General features: G+C 37.5%; 1 protein-coding gene across 11 annotated transcripts in view; it reads right to left on the bottom strand.

The window, feature by feature from the left end:
• The window catches only part of EPSTI1 (epithelial stromal interaction 1), a 308,217-nt gene that overhangs the window by 42,123 nt on the left and 245,471 nt on the right, over window positions 1–20,623 (bottom strand). For all 11 annotated transcript variants that reach the window (XM_031655815.1, XM_031655810.1, XM_031655809.1 and 8 more), the window contains one exon: window positions 14,834–14,922. The gene's annotated coding sequence lies outside the window, so the exon portion shown is untranslated. The remainder of the gene's footprint in view (window positions 1–14,833; window positions 14,923–20,623) is intronic.

Consider the following 20,623-nt stretch of genomic DNA (forward strand, 5'->3'; position numbering starts at 1 on the left):
TCTTTTCCATATTGAAAACCTGCTGTATTATTATATAGTATTAACTAGTATGACAGTGACTTTCAGTAACAATGGTTAAACAATCAGAAGTTTATTTCTGGTCCAAAAGCCAAAACTGGAGCTGCAGCTCTGATCTGTGAAGCTGTCAGGGGCCCAGGCTCCTTCTACCTTGTTGCTCTGATATCCCTAGAGTGTTCTCATTTTTGGTCTGTTGGTCTCATCAAAATGGCTCCCTACCCTATTGGCATTCCAGCTAGTGGGAAGGATGAAAAAGAGTTAGCAGGGGGAACTCTCCTTTTCTTTAAGAGCAGGACTTGCAAGCTTCACACATCACTGACTTTCTTACTCCATTGGCTAGTCACACGGTTTTCCTTAATAGAAATGTCCTTTTAAATATGGATCTACGCTCACAAAACTGTAAGGGAAATTCCTCATGGACAAATTGAAAAAACAAACCGTGCAACCAGAGGGGTAAACAAAAGCAAAACTGTAACAGCACTGGAGGCATTAGAGGATCTTGCTGTCAAGGTACTTAAGAGCTACGTGAAGGGCAGGAGACAAGACCTAGGCCCATGCAATGTGAGTAGCTGGGAGTGACACTCCACATCCAGCTGGGAACCTGAAAGGGCTATAATCTTGATGAAGGCATGTACTAGAAAATGATCCACCTAGGCTTTAGATTGTGGGGGAGGTTTCATTGGATATTAGTAATAAAGGCTTTCCCTCAGACAGACCTGGGATTCAAATTCATATTACCTCCAAGATCCCAAGCCAAAATACCTAGTTCAAGGGGTGCTGGGTTGATAGGACCTTGTAACCACTTTAACCCTTTCTGGAGAGACCCACCCTCCATGCAGACTTCACAAAATCTTCATAGATAAATTAAATGATTATCAACCAAATACTTACCATATTACATTTTCATTCAGACATGAGTGCAAAATAAAGACATTTTTAAACAAAAAAGTACAAGTTACTTCCCATAGACTTTTACTAAAGGGACATCTAACAGACATATTTCAAGGAAAAGAAAATCATTCCACCTCCCCGCTACACACAAAAGCAGATGTAAGAAAAAATATTGAGAAAATAAACAGGTCAACATGTAGGTAAGTCAAGAAATGCTGACTATATAAAGCATAAATAATATTATCCAGTTTGTTGTACAAAGGTACAAAAAGTACAAAATTACAAGGTAGAACAAAAACACTACACAAAAATAATATGCAAGACATGGAAAAAGATGATTTGATTTAAAATGTCCCAATTCCATGTATTGTTCTAGAAGAGGGTAGACAAATGCTTAACTTGAAACTCTTAAAAAGTAAAATATACACATTAAATTTTAAAATTATTCCATTAAGAAAATAGACCTATATTGCATAACTTGTGACCAGTATAAAGAAGCATAACAAAACCCTAATCAGTCCGAAAGAGGGAACAAAGGAAGAAAAAGTAAAGAAGAAGAAAATGGAGGAGCACAGACAATTCAGAGTACATAGCACAAGATAAAATGGTAGAAACTGGTTAAACATTCAGTAGCACACTAACCTCGCCAGTTACACAACAGAGATTATCCGTTTATAGTTTCAAAAATCCGTATGTAGACCAGCACTAGACAAACACCTTAATAAGACACACAATGCTTGGATATAAACCAGCAACTAAACAGACAAAAAATTAGTAGAAATATGTTTAAAAAATATTTGACCTAATACATCACATATTGGAATTTGAAATCTATAAATTAGTCATAAACATTCTTTCTGAATATATATATGGAAAAATTCGAAATATTATCTTTATACTAGGTCAGAAAGCAATTCTCATCAAATTGCAAGAATTACAATCATGATCATGATGATTTTTAATTAGATTTTAAAAATCAAGAGCAATGACAAAAACTTAAAACTTTATAATTTGGAAATTCTAAAACTTGTTATTGGGAGACAATTCTCTATGGATCTCTTTTTTTTTTTTTTTTTTTTGAGACGGAGTCTCGCTCTGTCGCCCAGGCTGGAGTGCGGTGGTGCGATCTCCGCTCACTGCAAGCTCCGCCTCCCGGGTTCACGCCATTCTCCTGCCTCAGCCTCCCTGTGGCTGGGACTACAGGCATCCACCACCGCGCCCGGCTAATTTTTGTATTTTTAGTAGAGGGTTTCACCGTGTTAGTCAGGATGGTCTCGATCTCCTGACCTCGTGATCCGCCCATCTCGGCCTCCCAAAGTGCTGGGATTACAGGCGTGAGCCACCGCGCCCGGCCTCTCTTTTGTTTCTTTGTGTCTGGAGAGCATAGGCACTGACTGTCTTTCTTCTGGAATATCCTTTCATGGATATTTGCATAGTGAACAGCCTTGGAAAACATAGCCTCTCCCTCCAGAGCAAAGACCAAGTTGTTTATATTATGGCACAACAAAGTAAGGAAAATATCTTTCTTTGAGGCAAAGATTCAGTGACCCAATACAAAAAAATTGGGTTTTTTAAGCTCAGGATTCCACGGCTGTAGTGTAACCCACTGCATGTGAAGGCATCACCTGGCTCTTTTCGTGTTGGCCTAAGAGAATTGGGGTTCAGGGAACTGGCTCAAATGCAGATATTCTGGATACAATTATTGCTATGAATAATAAGCCCTCCTTTGTCTCTGACCCAGACGTCTCATGGCTTTTGCCAGCATCTAGCATTCTGGCAGACTAGCTCATAAGCTTGGAAGTAGGATGAAATCTCAGACCCTTCACTGTTCTTGACCTATGCTTTTAAATAACAATGTGTATTAGGAAATGAAATTTTAAAATACTTATATCTAAATGATAGCAAAATCTTCCAGGAGGAAGCAAAAGTAATGTTTAAAGGAATACATACAGACAATGCTGGTAGCAGAAAAGGAAAAGCAGAAACTAAATGAGCTAGGTGTTCATATCAAGAAGTTACGTTATAAAAGAATAAAACCAAAGAAAATACAATAAAAATTATTTTCTAATAAGAGCAGAAATGATTTAAAGCAGAAAACAAATGGAGAAGATCAGTAAAACAAAAACAGTTCTCTGGAAAGATTAATATAATAGCCACATTTCTGATAAGACTGATCAAGAAAAATCAGAGACATCACAAATAGAAAGTGTAACTATTAGAAATGGAAAAGGGGACACACTGTGCTGATATAAATCAAAGCAATGAGTCTTTGATGCTGGAATTTTAAGAACTGGTGATAGACTCCTTGGATCATAGAGAGAAGATTTCTTTCTGGCTGGAAGTTTTTGCTTTCTGTCTCAATCATAGCCAATGAATGATTGCCTATTCACAAGCCAAATGTCATTATGCCAAGTGACTAAAGCTGAGGACTGTGTAAGATTAATTCTACAAAAAAACTTTATAAAAGGCAAGCCGGATCTTAATAAAGAATTAGCAAACATGAAACTAAATATAAAACACAGTGCCATAAAAAGACATTACTTCCAACATCTTTCATCATCCTAGCCATTATTCAAGATCCTTTTCAAAGGCCATCTACTTCATCCTGCTGTCTTTGATTCTTTTCTATTAGATATAATATTTTCCTTCTGTGACCATCTATAGCATTTCATGCTTGGTTTATGAGTCTAAAGCAATATTTTCACCTTCATGCTTACAATATTCTAAGCTTTCTACAAGAATGGACTGGGTCTTATTTATCTAAGTAATTCTGGTAAATAATAGTAATCGTAATAGCAAATAAACTACCAACAGCTGAGCGTGGTCAAAACTTCACTTGATAGGTGGTCAAGAAGTACAATGGAATTGAGTCACTAAAACTAAACAGCACTAGCTCTTTTATAGGAACTCTGGGATCCTGGAAGTGAACAAGTGTTAGAGCAGGAGGAGTCTCTAAAGTATACTTTATTCTACTGTCTGAACAATGCAGAGGATTACATTGATACTATCTCTGATGTCAGAACCCTTTTTGGGAATTTACCATGATGGGAACAGATAGAGCCATTTTAAGGTTGGTCAGCACATCCCATCTGAGGATGTTCCTACTCATGTTGGAATATCATCATCTATCCTCAAGTCATAATTCTGCTTTTAAAAAAAAAACTACTCAAATGTCACTTCCTCTAAAATGCCTTCCACATCCAGATCTGGTTTAGATGTTCTGTCATGTGCTTCTATAAGAAATTTAATAGCTACTTACCACATTGTATTGTAATTGCATTACATTGTAATTTACTTGTCTGGCTATGCCAGTAGATGATAAGCTCTAGGGGTGCCTACATTATATATCATTCTCTTTGTATTTCCAGCACACAGCACTGTACCTGGACAAAATAACCATTCATAAAAAGTTCCTTGAATTGTAGAATGAATGATTTGGAAGTCTGCTGTGCTGAAAAGTTTTGGATTTATTCTTCGTGGGAATGTGGTTTCAGAAACTTCTAATCTAAACTGCTTCTGTTTGTCTCTAAGAGTTTGATTTGTATGATGTGTCCTCTAAGGTTCTGATGTAGGCAAGGACGGTTTCTGATAATATAGATTTTCTGTTTTGCTGTTGTGAAATGAGCGGTGTATGGGTGTTTTCACATACTGTAGTCCTGTGCAATGTCCTCATCTTCAATTTGTTCCCTGGGTACTACATTCTAGGGTTTCTAGTGCCTCAAAACAGGTCTCCAGTCTGTGAAGAAGGGTTGGTGTATTAGCTTCCTGTGGCTTCTGCATCAAATGACCACAAACAGAGTGGCTTAAAGCAACAGACATGTATTCTCTCACAGTTCTGGAGGCTAGAAGTCCAAAATCAAGATATTAGCAGGGTCATACTCTCCAGAGGCTCTAGGGGACAGTCCTTCCTTTTCTCATCCAGCTTCTGGTGACTGTCAGCATTTCTTGGCTTGTGGCAGCATCACTCTAATCTCTGACTTTGTCTTCACACGGCCTTCTCTTCTCTCGGTGTCTTCCTTCTTCTCTTGGTGCCTTCCTTCTTCTCTTATAAGGACACGTCTCATTGGCTTTAAGGCCCACTTGGATAATGTAGGAAGATCTCATCTAGAGATGATTAACTTAATTATGTCTGCAAAGACCACTGTTTCCAAATTAGGTACAGTTTAAAAGCTTGGGATTTTAGATAATGTGCATATCTTTTGGGGGAGCTGCCATTTAACCCATTGCAATTGATAACTATAGGTCTGATTTCCAAATAGCATTGTCTACCTGCCTGGCAGCGCAGAAGTGCTGAATACTATTGAATATCTTTTTATAAACTCATGATATAAGCAGTATTTTATCTAACTTTCATCTTCCTAGTATCTTCTAGTGATCTTTAAAAAATTATTTTTGGTTATTAAGACTTGAACAATATAATTTGATTCTAAATTCCTGGGGGAAATGGTAATTTGGGGGGACATAAGTCATATTTCTATTTTTAAACAATTATTTTAGAATTCTGGTATTCAATACAATTACTTTTCATTGTATTGACCCAAGAGCCTACAAATAAATAGTGAGGTGATTTCCTTTTGCAAAGTCAGATATTGTGCTCTGAGTGCTTTGAGAAATCACCTGATTTTGATGAAATAATTTAATTTAAATGTTATCATCAGGAATGAAGAATTTTCTCCATTTTTAAATAAGGGAATTGATGCCTTGTACATAATGTTTTACTTCCCATAAGAGAACAATACATATTCTTAGGTAGAATTTTTCTTCCCCCCAGCAAAGAAATTGCTACTGTACATTTTTAGAAACCAGGTCAATTTTTTTTCAACTTCAATGTTAAAGGACTGTGTAGGGAAAACAAAATTAGAGTCATGAGTAATCTATGGCTCAAGGAACACAACAGGCTAAAGTATAGATTCAATAAGATGTGACCTTCACTTTTAAAAATATATATACACTTTCCTAATTTAGAAGTCAAAGATGAGTTTGGGGAAAATTTTTTAAATGTAAAAAGCTATACAACTTGACTGGGCCAGGTGGCTCACTTCCATAATCCCAGCACTTTGGGAGGCCGAAGCAGGCGGATTGCTTGAGGTCAGGAGTTTGAGACCAGCCTGGCCAACATGGTCAAACTCCATCTCTAATACAAAAAAATACAAAAATTAGCTGGGTGTGTGGCGTGGGCCTGTAGTCCCACCTACTCAGGAGGCTGAGACAAGAGCATCGCTCGAACCGGGGAGGCAGAGGTTGCAGTGGGCTGAGATTGCACTACTATACTCCAGACTGGGCAACAGAGTGAGACTGTCTCAAAAAAAAAAAGCTATACAACTTAATGTAACATATAAAATGAGATTTGATTCTAGTGATTTGTATATTTCCCATTTCATATAGGTACATTTCTGATCAATTTTTATTAACAGATCCATTTTTTATTGAAACTGGTAACCTTAGTGAATGTGAGTATAGGTATGAAGAAATGCTTGAAAACATGTGTCTGAGATGAATTTAGAGCTTGGCCTTGATAGTGTGTACATAATGGCCCTAGTCTGTGGCTATATCATGCCCATCTTAAAGGGCTACTGCAGATTGTTGGCAACCTAATTAATTGCTGATTGAATTGAATACTTGCATCATCATGCAGCACATTACAAAAGTGATAACTATTTGCCTTTTCCCTGGCATGCCAACTTTTTTTATTGCAGGGAGTCAACCATTTGAGACTTTTTCCTGTTTCAAGAGTTAGTTCATATTTAGGTGAAAAATCACATTCAGAATTATCACATAAGATTGCCTTGGCCTCATCTCTATCTTCATCAAAATCTTGAAGTAATACAATTTGGGATAGAAGAATATACGAGAGGACATTCTTACCTGTCGATCTCACCAGTCTCTTCTGAGATGTCCAAGTAATGTACCCACCCCAGCCTCTCTTCTGAGTGTCTCCTTTGATATGGGTCACCATGTTTTCTTCTATGTCCTTGCTACTTTAGCCTCAGCAGACTAGACCAGGGATAGGTCTCTACCACCTGTGAGCTGGCTGAGGGGGAGCCTCCAGGCGCCTGGCACAACAGCTTTGCACAACAACTTGCCATATGCGTGAGAACTAGCAGGCTTGGGCAGGGTCTCTTGGTGGGAGTTTGAATGAAAGACCTATGAAGTCAGCAGGGTGCAGAGTGACTCAGGCTTGGAGAGACAAAACATGAAGACAGTGTGCAGAAGCTGCGAAGCACCAGAGCCCTGAGAAAGCAGAAAGTATGAAGAGTAGGAAGCATGAAGAGTAGAAGGGAAAGAGAAGAAGAAAGTTGCTATAAAAGTAGCAAAAAGAAGCAGTTAATAAAAAGCAGATGGAGGAACTGAAAAATAAGCTTGGCTCAGAAAAAAAAAAATCTGTTTATGCCTTTAAGCTATTGTCAAACTATCAGAGCTGGTGCTGTAGGCGGCATGCAATGAACAGTATCACAATTCTCTGTGACCCCTAGCTCTGTGCTTTGGAGACAGCATCCAGTTTTTCATACTTTTCTTTGTATTCCCTTAACTAAAGTAACCTGCACCCGTTTCTGTTTTTTGCATCTGAAAGAGCCTAACAAACACAGTATCCTCAAGATGAAGCAAAGAACTGAGAAAAAATGAAAATTAAAATATAAAATCATAATTTTGACACTGAAACATAATCATTTATGGTATTTTCATTCAAAGCACTGTATGGCAGGCAATGTGCTTTGATGTTTCACATAAGGGCTAAGGACATACTCTGGAAAAGGCAGCCGTAAAAGCCAGAAAACTTATTTTAATTCTGGGTTTGAGTCACAAGTGGCTACTTCTGGAGCTGGAGTACCCAGAAGGTAATTAGATTGTTTGTCCAGGTACCTTTCAGATGAACAGGATTGCTACCTTTAGAAGTAAAAGCAACAGAAGAGGGTTGTCCCTAGAACCTTACTTTATTTCCTAAGGGAAGACCTTTACTTGCTGTATTATAAAATTAATATTACTTTGTCCCTGCTGGGTAGTCAAGAGCAATTTGTGGGTGATTGTCAGTCTGATGTCTCAGGATCAGCGTTTCTTATTACCTCAGATGTGATGGAGAAGAAGAAGCGTTGTGTTGCTTTCCTAGTACACTAAGGGTTCCTCTCTTATGACTCCAGCCTCTGATAGTGCCAATATCTGAACAATGTAAATTCACATTTTGTGTTTCCCTTTATATTTTTGTTTTCTTTTAATCAGGCTCATTTCTTTGCAGGCAAAAAACATGGCTTCATGGTCTTGCTTAGTTGAGTTTTCCTTAGCAGTTGAAAGAAATTATTTGAATTTACTAACTAAATTTGGAACAAATTGCATTTCTGTGGCAATAAATGGGTTATCTATCCCTAGTGGGGTGGAATATCTTCTTCATTAAGAATTATTCCATTTTTTGGTATGCCTTATTGCATTTTAGGGGTAAAAGAACTGTACTGTTTTCTGTGGTGAGCTTAGAGCAGGCAAGTATTGATCCCTGGAACTTGTCATAAAAACCAAGGCTAGAGAAAGCGAACAATCACAATTATTTATTCACAATTTAATAATTTTCAATGACAGTTTCTGATAAGGGCCTAAGATTTGAAATGAGAAGACATGGGCTGAACTTCCAGCTCTATTATTTCCTGGAAATGTGGCCTTGTGCTGTCCCGGAACAGCTCAGCTCCCCTGTAGGGACTTGGCAATAGCTACCTTATCTCCCAGGGAGGCTAGCTGTGAAGCTCCAAGGATAGAACCTTATGGAAAGTGCTGTGCAAATGAAAATCCCTCTCTAAAAGCAAGGTGTTAGGATGGTGAATGCTGTGACAAGAAGGCAGGCTTCAGTTCTTTGTTCGGAGTAATAATTATTGTGGATGAGGGTGGTGGGGGCGAGGGATGTAGACATAATGAGAGGTGTTCAGAAAGAAACGCTCAAAATACCCAAGACACAAGTACCAGCTCCTTCAGAACTCTACATTTACATAAATGTTTCTCTTCATGAAGTTTCCAAATTGAATTTGGGGCGACCACTCAGCTTTGTTCATTCTATTCACACCTCTACAGTATTGCCAGAAATGAGCTCAATTTCACAAAATGAAATAATAGCAATTTAGCCTAAGACTTGAAGACAACGTCAAGATGACAAATAAGATTCATTTTCCACTGCTTTTTTCTGTTTTTCACTCATTTATTTGAATAATTCACGTACTTTACATTTTGAAAGAAATAATTATAGTAATCAGAATCTGGCTTTTTATGAGCTATAAATTTTGAGAAGCTACTTATTCCTACTGGCATCAATATAATTTTAACTAATAAATATCTTTAATCTACCAATTATATAACATACATATAATGACACAGAGCTACACGATTCTGTGGTTAATCATTACTGAATGTGCAGGAGTTGGTAATGTAGACACTACCCCAGATCCCCAGATCTGAGTGAGTTATACATAAAAATATGTGGGAAAAGATACATTTTAAAGAGCACTCCTTTTGGAAATAAAAGATAAAACAGAAATGAAAATGAGATGTTTTATTTTCTCTGAGCATTTTGTTCTTTTCAATTATGTGACAGTTTTGGGGACTAGTTTCTCTGTTTAGGATATAGACAAATGCTGGATTGCCAACTCAACAAAAGTGTTCCAAAGATCTAGGCCCTGAACTTGGGAGTGGGGGCACCGAGGTGTAGAGGTTATTCCTCTCTCTGGTCAAAGACATAGTTTGACATTTGAATACTATTTCTCACCTATAAAGCTATTTTTTCCATACTATTCCATGTCATTTATTTGAAATACAAAAATGTTTACTTTAAAACCCAGTCTAAATATCCTACTCCTCTCTAAGAAAAATTTTAGAGTGTGCATTCATGGTTAAAAAGAGATCTATTAACCTGATAGGTATACATTGGTTCAGCCTAAAGAAGTAGGATATTTTTTCTGTGCATTGTGATTCTGAAGTATGATACGTTTTCTGTGCATTGTGATTCTTATTATTCCTAAATAAAAGATGAAACATTTCATAGGTAGCACAGAGTGTGAATGAGGAAGGAAAAAGGAGATTCTTTATACCAAGGAGGAAATAAGTTTCCTGAGGCAGACTCCAGCAGCCTAAGGCCCCTGAGCAGTGGTTTAACATCCTCTTTCAATTGCCAAGAAGGCAGTCTAAGATGTACCTTCTATAAAATGAAAGTCTCAGGTGATCTCTAAAGCCCCATCTAGCTCTAAATTTCTAGAATTTTGAATGTTCCTGAATTTCAGCCTTTGCTTTACTTAGCCCAGGCATGTGTGGATTTGATCCACCTGATTTTTCTCCAACTACTTTTTCTCTTCCTCTGAAATCACAGTATGACTAGTTGGCTTTAGCTGACTGTCAGAAAAATGATCCTTCTTAGAAAAGGGCAAAAGAGACAGCTAAGTGTTGTTGACAAGGGGGGAAAAAGCAAAATTAAAAAATTCTTTAAAATATTTAAAGAGGTTTATTCTGAGCCAACGTGAGTGACTATGGCCTGGGGAATAGTCTCAAGAGGTCCTGAGAAAGTGTGCCTGAGGCAGTCAGGTTACAGGCTGGCTTTATACATTTTAGGGGACAGGAATTGTCTGTAACATCATAAACCAATACATGAAAGGTATACATTGGTTCAGCCTAAAGAAGTAGGATATTTTGAAGCAGGTGGAGCTCCCAAGTCATAGGCAGATTCAAAGATTTTCTGATTGGCAATTGGTTGAAAGAGTTAGCTTTGTTTAAAGACTTGAAGTCAATAGAAAGAAATGCTTAAGATGAGGTGGGGTTGTGGAAGCCAAGATTCTTGTTATGTAGATGAAGCCTCCAGGTAATAGCCTTCAGAAAGAATAAATGGTAAATACTCACTTTTTTTTAAGCATAATTTTTGTATATATTTTATGCAGCTGGAAACCATCATTCTCAGCAAAATACTCACTTTTGAGTGGTAAAAGGTGCCAGACTCTTAGCAAATCTCTCCAGGTCTGGGAAAGCCTTGACTATATTAATGAAGATTCTCTACAGATGCAAATTTCCCCCACAAAAGATGGCTTTACAGGGCCGTTTCAAAATATGTCAAAGAAATATAGTTGGGGTAAGATATTTTGATTTCCTTCAGGGCCTACTATCTGTCATGTGACGCTCTACCATAGTCAGGTTGGAATTTCGTATCTTATTGCCACAAAGAGTCTGTTTTGCCAGTCTTATAATCTCTATTTTAATGTTAATGCTGATCAGTTGTGCCTAAACTCCAAAAGGAAGAGGGCATAACAGGGTGTGTCTAACCTCCTTTCCCACCATGGTCAGGAATTCCATTTCCCAGGCTTCTCTGGGGTCCCCTTGGCCAAGAGGGTGTTCATTTGATCAGTTGGGGAGGGCTTAGGATTTTATTTTTGGTTTACTGTCTTTACTCTGGGAATGGTGGACATTAGAATCTATATAGGTTACACTTTTGGTTGGTTTCTATTGACTGGGCTATTTCTGAGTTCTGTCAAGGTGGAATTAAGTTGTAGAAAATGAGAGAAGTGCATATAATTCTTATTCTTAGCAATGTAAATGGATTTTATCTGGTAAGCATATACATGATTTCTGGCCTGTAGCAAAGATTATGCCAAACATTACATTTTATTGCCTTTGAGAGTATTAACCAGCTTTGCATTTATTAGCAAATACTTTTAAATATCCCTGATTGCTCGGTCTTTGAATTCTTTAAACTTTCCAATAACGTCTTATTGGTTTACCCTTTAAATAAAGAGATAAACAAAATTTTTGACTTGTGTTGAATTGATATGAGTCATGATTTTCATCATTTTGAAAATTATACTTGAGCAGCAATTTAGCTAGTGAAATGTGTGTGTGTGTGTGTGTGTGTGTGTGTGTGAGAAAAAGAGAAAGAGCAGTTACTAAAGTCTTCTTTACTCATTTGTTAACATTTATAACCAAATATGATCAGCCACCCGCACTGGGCTTTAGCTATATTCACATTAAATCAGTATATTGTGTCTAATTTAGAAAGTTCATCATGGCCTAGGTGAATTGCTTTACAGCTTTATGGGGTTCAAGAAAGATCACAGAAGCTGGCATTTAATGTAATTATAGAATAATGATTACCACGTGTAAAAAATTTCTCAGTATAAAGAAGCCAGAACAAAACCTGTCTTCAAACTAAAGGGAGGTTATAAAAGGGCTAATTGGTTCAATTGTCATTTCCTCCCACTCAAGGTGTTCAGTCCTTGAACCTTTACCTTCCCTGGATGAGGAGTCTGTTTAGTAGCACTCTCAATGGAGAAAGAATTGGTGAGAGACACTGAGATAAAATAGATTGTGTTATCTGAACTTGAGAAATCTGAGAAAAAAGGACTGTAGCCCCACGTGGAAATTTTGCTACTTACACCAGGGTGTTGTAGTAAATAATGTAATGCTAATTCCATATTAGTCTTTCATTAAATGCGTTAAGGCTTTAACCTCTGCTTTTGCTGTAGGGTTTCAAATAAATGGGTATGAGATTAATTACCACTTGTATTTTGGAATCAGGGACATTAGACTAGCTAATCTAATAGCAATCTGAGGAAAGGGTAATAATCCCAACCAGCGAGAGGCATAGCTGAATCCCTCTTAATTCAACGCAATCTGCATTTCTGCTTAAAATGTATTAATACTGTGTGTACCCTCTATAATCTTTATTCATACCTTCCTGCATTATCAGTAGAGAGACATGAATTACAAATTAACCTCCCAAACCACAATTCACTTTAGGCTAATAGGTTCTTGAATCACATACTTAAAATTGAGCCAACTCTTGCTGAAAGAAAACCTCATAAAACAATTTTCCAATGTGGAAAGGATGATGAAGTGAGGAGATAGGCAAGAGACAGAGTCTATTTTCCTTTGCAGTGATTACAATAGGATATTAAAAATGTAAAATGCAAAACTCCAAATGAATTTGTGGAATCAATGTTTTTTATAAAGCAGAGATACTTTTTCTTTCACACCTTATTTTAAAATCCTAGGACGTGATATTTATTGTGTTTATCTGTTTTCTACCTGAATCAAGTAGAAAATAGAGAATAGGTCTTACTCACGTTTGATCACTGAGATCTTACAATGCTTTTGGTTATTATCCTCATATGGTTTGGCTGTGTCCTCACCCAAATCTCATCTTGAATTGTAGCTGCCATAATTCCCATGTATAGTGGGAGGGACCCAGTGGTAGATAATCGAATCATGGGGGCGATTTCCCCCATACTGTTCTTGTGGTAGTGAATAAGTCTCACGAGATCTGATGGTTTTATAAGGAGAAACCCTTTTTGCTTGGTTCTCATTCTCTCTCTTACCTCCTGCTACCTAAGATACACCTTTTGCCTTCCACCATGATTGTGAGGCCTCCCCAACCAGGTGAAACTGTAAGTCCATTAAACCTCTTTTTCTTTATAAATTACCCAGTCTTGGGTATGTCTTTACCAGCAGTGTGAGAATGAATTAACACGTATCCTAAACTGTTGAGATGGAATTAAGCAATCACAGGGGAGGCAAAAGAATAGGAGACTGAGAAGAATCCAGTGCCATAATAAAACAGCAGGTCCCCTAGAATTGTGCAGTGCATAACCTGTACAACTGTATCTTTCAATCTTGAATGTTGCTAAGTTTAGCAATGAGAACTGGACTTCAAGCAGAATGGAAGTGTGATCCTAATTGGGGTGGCCAGACCTCAGGGACTCCTGGATTGACTACTTCAATGCAGTTTGCATCCTTTACCCAGCAATGAGCAGGACTGACCCATACTAGCTCTTAAGCAGATGAAAGAAGGATATAATTATCCCTAGGGCAAAATGCATTCTTATTCTCATACAGTCGAATAATAGTTTGCTCTGTGTAGCAAGCTATTAAGTCCACCAGAAGCAGTGGACTCAGTGAAAATTTCTACTTCCCTCTCTTGAAACTGTAAAGACGTGCCATAGAGGTAAAAGACACCTTCCCACAGCCTGCTTCCCCCACCAACCTAGGAAGACCCAGATACATTCTGGAAGGACACTGAGCAAATGGTCAGCCTCATGTGGTGGTATTCTCCACAGTTCATGCCCTGGTATGGGAAATGTGGGGCTAAGGAGACTACATCTTCGAACTTCAGCTTGCTGCCGGACCTCCTGCCCTGTGCTCCACTCTTATTGCGGCAAAGTTCTTGCTTGAATCCTTTAAAGGAAAGGAATTTGTATTCTTTGCCTGTGTCTGTTGGCAACTTTCTGTCAGTCACTATCCCCCTAAGACAGCCACCCATCAGCACATCCCAAAATTCAAACAACATCAACATCATCTACATCCCTGATGGGAAGTTTTGTTATCCTTTGCTTTTTTGTTTTGTGTGTGTGTGTGTGTGTGTGTGTGTGTGTATTTTTCGTTCTAAGAATAGAGACTAGAAAATGAAGAGAAGATGAAAAAGGGAGTTTTATTTTACTGTATAATTAGTTAGATTCCTGTTAATGGAAGTTTTACATATTCTGTCTTTTTCTTTTCTTTTTTGACATCTCTGCAAGATTGATTCTGGCTGTTGCAGACCATAATTATAGGTCTGTCCTCAGTGTATAAGATATTGATTTGCCTTCCTCAAGTAGTAAATTTTAGTGACAGGAATTATCTTTTGCCAATTTCTTTTGTACAATGCCCAGCTAGACATATAAAGTAATTTTGGATATATTTTTTGATGATAAGGTGATTGAGAACAAGTTACTCAACTTTTCAGTTTTGCTGTCTATGATAAAGACAGCATAAATGGTGAGCTAAATGTTTTAAGAAACTTACTCAGAGCAGAAGGGCATTATTGTATTAATTTATGCAGGCTGATTAGCACATAGTGCCTGGCTGATAGAAGGTAATCAATAAAGAGTAGTTGTAATTATTAGTGTTATTATTAACGTAAGTTGAAAATGAAAGGATTTACCTTAAGAGATGGTAGGTAGGCCTAGGGCTGTGTGCTGATCCGTGGATGAGGAGATCCTGATGGCAGAATCTACGACCTGGACCTATGTCCTGGGGAAGAAAGAAGCAACTTGGATTTGGAATAATAATAAAAGTGAATGGCTTTGATTTATTAGGTATCTAATATATATTCTTTACCTTTGTCTCATGCAAGCTTCATAATAACACTACACAGTGTTTATTTTCCCTAGTTTTTGGTTAGTAAGCTGTAGCCCAATGACTTGCCCAAGGTTACACAGCTCATAAGCAATGGGGATGATCAACATGAAGTCACGTCTGTCTACTTGACTGTTTTTACTTTTCAACTTGCTGAATGAAAAGAGGCCCATGCAAGCCTTCTTTACTAAGGGTTCCAAAATATAAAATGATGATAAGCCTGCATATTTATTTATGCCTGTTGCTACTTTCCAACTTTCATGTTTACTCCCCACTGTCAAGACGATGTTTTTTGAGCTGAACAATGGAAGGCTGTAACAGGAGCCATGCTGTACACAGAGGAGGAAAGACATCTTACAATGTGATGATGGAGAAAAACTACAATAGCAAGATGGTCCTCCAGATAAAGCAAATCCCACCCATCTGTCCACATCAGCTGTCCCTACCAGAATAGGTTATTTTCCGTTATTCCAGTCTCCACACTCTCCATGTTGTGAAATTTCTGCAGCACCAAGACCCATACTCCAACACTCTTAAAACTGTATCATCTTGTATTATTTGCTGATTAGAATTTCAAAATAAAGTTAGAGGTGTCATAGATCACACGCCTAAATGGAACCTTTTACAGATAGAACCATAGAGCTTCTTGTGTGCTGGGCCTGTCTTCCTAACTAGATCGAAGGGCAGGGACTATGCCCTACTCACCTTTATAGACCCCCTTTCTCACACTCGAACACAGCGGTGGGTACTCGGAATATACTAGATGATTAGATCACTACCATATTTTACCAGGAAAACAACATACGTAAAAAAAAGAGTTTTGTGGGCTTTTTTTTCCCCCTGTGTCTTTAAATTTTCAGGTTGTTTTACTCCCTTGCTCTGGGGAGTATGTATGTTTCACTTCGGACACATCAAAAGCCAATGTAGAATGTTTTATGTTCTCCAAAATGTCCTTCTCTCTTTGTTCAGCAGGCACACTGGGGTCCTCTTATTTCTTAATAATTATCTGTTGTTGAAATAATATTGTAGCTTTTCATTGATAATAAACTGGCAATCATGTGAGCACATAATGTAAGCTTTGACTTTAAAAAAAAAATTGTTTTAAAAGGTAGTGTGTGGACACAAATTAAAATGTTAAGTGCACAAAGTTTTTTTAAAGTCCTGGTTTCCTTCCTAAAGAACAATCACTTTGGGAGGCCGAGACGGGCGGATCACGAGGTCAGGAGATCGAGACCATCCTGGCTAACATGGTGAAACCCCGTCTCTACTAAAAATTACAAAAAACTAGCCGGGCGAGGTGGCGGGCGCCTGTAGTCCCAGCTACTCGGGAGGCTGAGGCAGGAGAATGGCGTGAACCCGGGAGGCGGAGCTTGCAGTGAGCCGAGATCTGGCCACTGCACTCCAGCCTGGGTGACAGAGCGAGACTCGCCTCAAAAAAAGAACAATCACTGTTACCCACTCTATCATTCCAGAAGAGGTGTGTTGTCGTAGTCTACTCTGGTTGCTATAACAAAATACCTTAGACTGGGTAATTTATAAACAACGGAAATTCATTTCTGACAATTCTAGAGGCTGGGAAGTCCAACATCAAGGTGCCGACAGCTGTAGTGTCTGGTGAAGACTTGCTCTCTCCTTCCAAGATGGCATCTTCTTTCTGTGTCCCCACATGGTGGAAGGGCAAAAAGGATGAACTCTCTCCCTCAGTCACTTTCATAAGGACACCAATCCTTTATAAATCACCTCCTAAAGGACCCAGCTCTTAACAGTGTTGCACTGGGGACTTTCAACATGAATTTGGAGAGGCGCAAACATCAAACAACAGTACATATATATGAAAAAATATTCTCTGTCTCTGTCTCTCTCTCCCCTCACTCTTTACTCTCCAACAAATATGATAGCATATTAGTCACATTCTTTTGCAAAACATTCTTTTTATTTTTTCACTCAACAATATATGTTGGTGATCATTTATTAGCACAGACAGACCTACCTCAATATTTTAATGGTTGCTTAATATATCATTCCATTATCCTTCCGAAGACCCAGATATGGCCTCTCTCTTGCTTTAGGCTAGTTAGGGTATTTCCAATCTTTTGGAATTATAAAACGCTGCAATTAATATCCTTTTATACGTATAATTTCAAGCATGTAGGAGAAGTTCCCATAGAATCAAAGGGTTTTTGACGTGAAATTTTGAAAGATATTGACAAATTATTTTTGAAAATGGCTGTGTCCTTTCATTTCTCCATTAGCACTATTTGAGAGTGTCTTGGTAAGACAGTGTGTTATCAATTTTTTTATATTTGTCAATCCAATGGGTAAAAAATGGTTTCTTTGCGTATTTTGTAAGTTGAGTGCTTTTGCAAATGTTTGGAGTTAATATACTTTCTTTTTCTATGAATTGTCAAGATACTATGGCCATTATCTATAGAGAGAGACCATGAAAGAAAGAAAAAAGCTTTTCCCCTGCTTTTGGAACAAAGGGATCCCACACTTTCATTTTGCACTGAGCCCAAAAATTATATAGTCAGCCCTGGCTATTCTCAACCATATACAGTATACTTTTGTTATTTCTTTATCTTTATGTAAACCATATTATGTGTATCCTGCATCTTGCATTTTCATTAAATTTTTTGTATCAGGGCTTCATCTGTGTTAAAAGTTGTAATAGTAGCTCAGTACAGATAATGGTTCTTTGAATATACTTGGACATATCTCTGGGTGCCCCCGTTCAGGGATATTTTTAGGGATGGTGTGTACACATAAGCGTGTACAGTGTGTGAGTGTGTGTGTGTGTGTGTGTGGTTTCCTGGTCATAGGATATGCATATTTTTACTTTACTATGACAAAATTGTTATCCAAAGTGGTTGTAGAAAGCTACATAGCATAGATACACACACACACACACACACACACATATATATATACACACACACAGTTTGTTTTGCAGTGATCTCCATCCTTACCAGCACTTTAGTATAAAACTTTAACTCATTGTGGTTTTAACTTGAACATCCTCGTTATTTAAAAGGTTGAGCACTGTTCATTTATTTCATAGCTATTTGGGCTGACTCTTCTGTGAAGTGTTTATTCGTATGTTTTACCACTGCTTTGTGGGGAGGCAGGCTTTTCCTTTTTGCTTATCTTTGCATTTAGGAATCTTTTGATTAAGAAGTGTTATTAATTTTAACTCCGTTAACTTTCCTATTTTCATTTACATTTTTTCTTTTTGGGTCTTGTTTTCATCATTTTTTTCCTTCTCCAAGCTCATAGAAATATTCTATATTTTTCCCCAAAGTCTTAGGTTTGTGGTTTCCATATCTACATCTTTTTTCCCTTTTATTTATTTTTGTGTATGCTTTCTTGTGTCATTGTTGTCCACATGGAAAAAAATGATCATAACATCATTTATTGAGCAACCCATTCTTTCCTCACTGATCTGTAGTGTCATTCCAGTTATACACTAGATTTCATTTTATGTACGGGCTTGTTTCTAAATGCTCTGTGCTGATCCACTGGTCTAGTCTATGTTCCTGAGCAGTATTATGCTCTCTTATACACAGGGCAATGAAAACTGGCAAAACAGCTCCCCTCATCTTGCTCATCTTCTACAGGAGTGTTTCAGCTATTCTTGTGCTTTGCTTCTCCAGAAAACTTTTAGAATCTGCTTATCAAGTTCTATAAACAACTCTGGATTGAATGTGAAAGGAATTGCATTTAATTTATACAGAGCAATTTGAAGAGAAATGACCAAATTTTTAATATGTTGTATCTTTCTATCACAAACGTTTTACATATACAAAATAAATATAGGGCCAGGTGTGATGGCTCATGCTTGTAATCCCAGTATTTTGGGAGGCCAAGGTGAGCAGATCACTTGAGCCCAGGAGTTCAAGACCAACCTGGGCAACATAGTGAGAACTCATCTCAAAAAATAATGATAGATAAATAAATAAATAAATAATATATGCATCTAAATATGTTTACCTTAATGTATTTTAGTAACATACATAAGTTCAAAGAAGTCTTGCGCAAGTTTTGTTAGATTTTTTTTCCTGGATGCATTATGATTTTGTTGGTATTTTAGGTGCTCTGATTTGTAAAATTATGTCCATATTCTTGAGGGGTTTCTATATAAACAATCTTATTACCTGCAAATAACAAAAGCTTAGCATTTCCTTTTATAATTACTACGTTTTATTTTTCCTTATCTTACTGTACAATGTTGAATCAAAGGCATCGTTGTTGTTTTTTATTTTAAAGGGAATAAGGTTAATTTTTTTTTAGTAAGTATAGTATGTGCTACAAATTTTTGGTAGGTACTCTTTCTAAAACAGCAATTATCACAGAGTAAGTTACACTGTGATAGCAAACAACATCCAGATCATGGGGGCTTACTGCAACAAAGATGTCTATTTCAGTTTCATAACGTGGAAACTGAGCTGGCCTCCACTCTGTTTCATGTTTGCTCCATGTGCTTTTTTATTGTGGAATGGAAGTTGAAAAAGCAACATTTATTTAGAAGTGAGACCTTTCAGGAGGGGATAGGGGAGAAGAATGGCGGATAAAACATGTATTAGCTCTTAAAGCCTCTGCCAAGACTTAGTAAACATCATGTCTGCTTTCGTGCTACTCCTGGCAGAGCAAGTCACATGGCCCAGGCTGGATGTCAGCCAACCAGGAAGTACACTCCCCTTACAGGGAGGAGGTGTGTACAAATATTTGGGAACAATAATTCCTTGTTCCTTCTATTAAGAAGAACTATTATTTTAGTATGAGGTCTCTGGAGAGATAGGAGACCACATATGTTTAAAGTTCATCCAATACTATTGAAATAATTATTTAATTTGTTAATTTCATGAATTAAACTAGATTTTCCAATGCAAAATATATTTTGCATTTATAGGATGAATGCAAATTTATCATGGTGTGTTATATTTTTCATATATTCTTGGATTCAGTTTGCCAATATTTTTAAAGGATTTTTGCATCTATATTCATGAGTAAATCATTTTTTCTGTCTTGGCCCTTTTCAGAGCATCTCCTTATAAATAGACATATCTCAGAGGCAACTACAGAATGTGGACAGGAAGGAAGAAGTTTTCAGACATGTGGTAGAACTGGGCAAGTTCTGAGCTCAGTTCTGGACAAAGCACAAGCAGGTACCAGGTCCCAGAGCAATGCCTCGTCTGTAATGGTCTCCTCATTAATCTGAAGCCCTGTGTATTGAAAAAAAGCACATGATAATACATAGATTGAAAAATAACAAGATGTGATTAGGAAATCATTTTGAAATACCTAAATTGGGAGATGCTATGAGGATAAAATATGTATATTCTATGCAAAGCAGAAAGCCCAAAACGCTCTGGTTCACTAATTAAAGTATTTTTCTATTTTCTCATCCCTTTTCTTTCTAACTGTGGGGTGACTCCTGGCGAGATCTACCCTCCACTGCTGGCTTCTGCACAAAGTCGAGAAATCAATATTATAATCATGCACTGTTTCCATAGCAAGTGCTCCTGCAGCTCTGAGCAAAACAGCACTTTCCAAACCCTGAAAGAGTATATGTGGCAAAGAAAGATTAATTAGCCACTCA

Source organism: Papio anubis, chromosome 15, assembly GCF_008728515.1.
Source record: "Papio anubis isolate 15944 chromosome 15, Panubis1.0, whole genome shotgun sequence".
In the NCBI taxonomy this organism is placed as follows: Eukaryota; Metazoa; Chordata; class Mammalia; order Primates; family Cercopithecidae; genus Papio; species Papio anubis.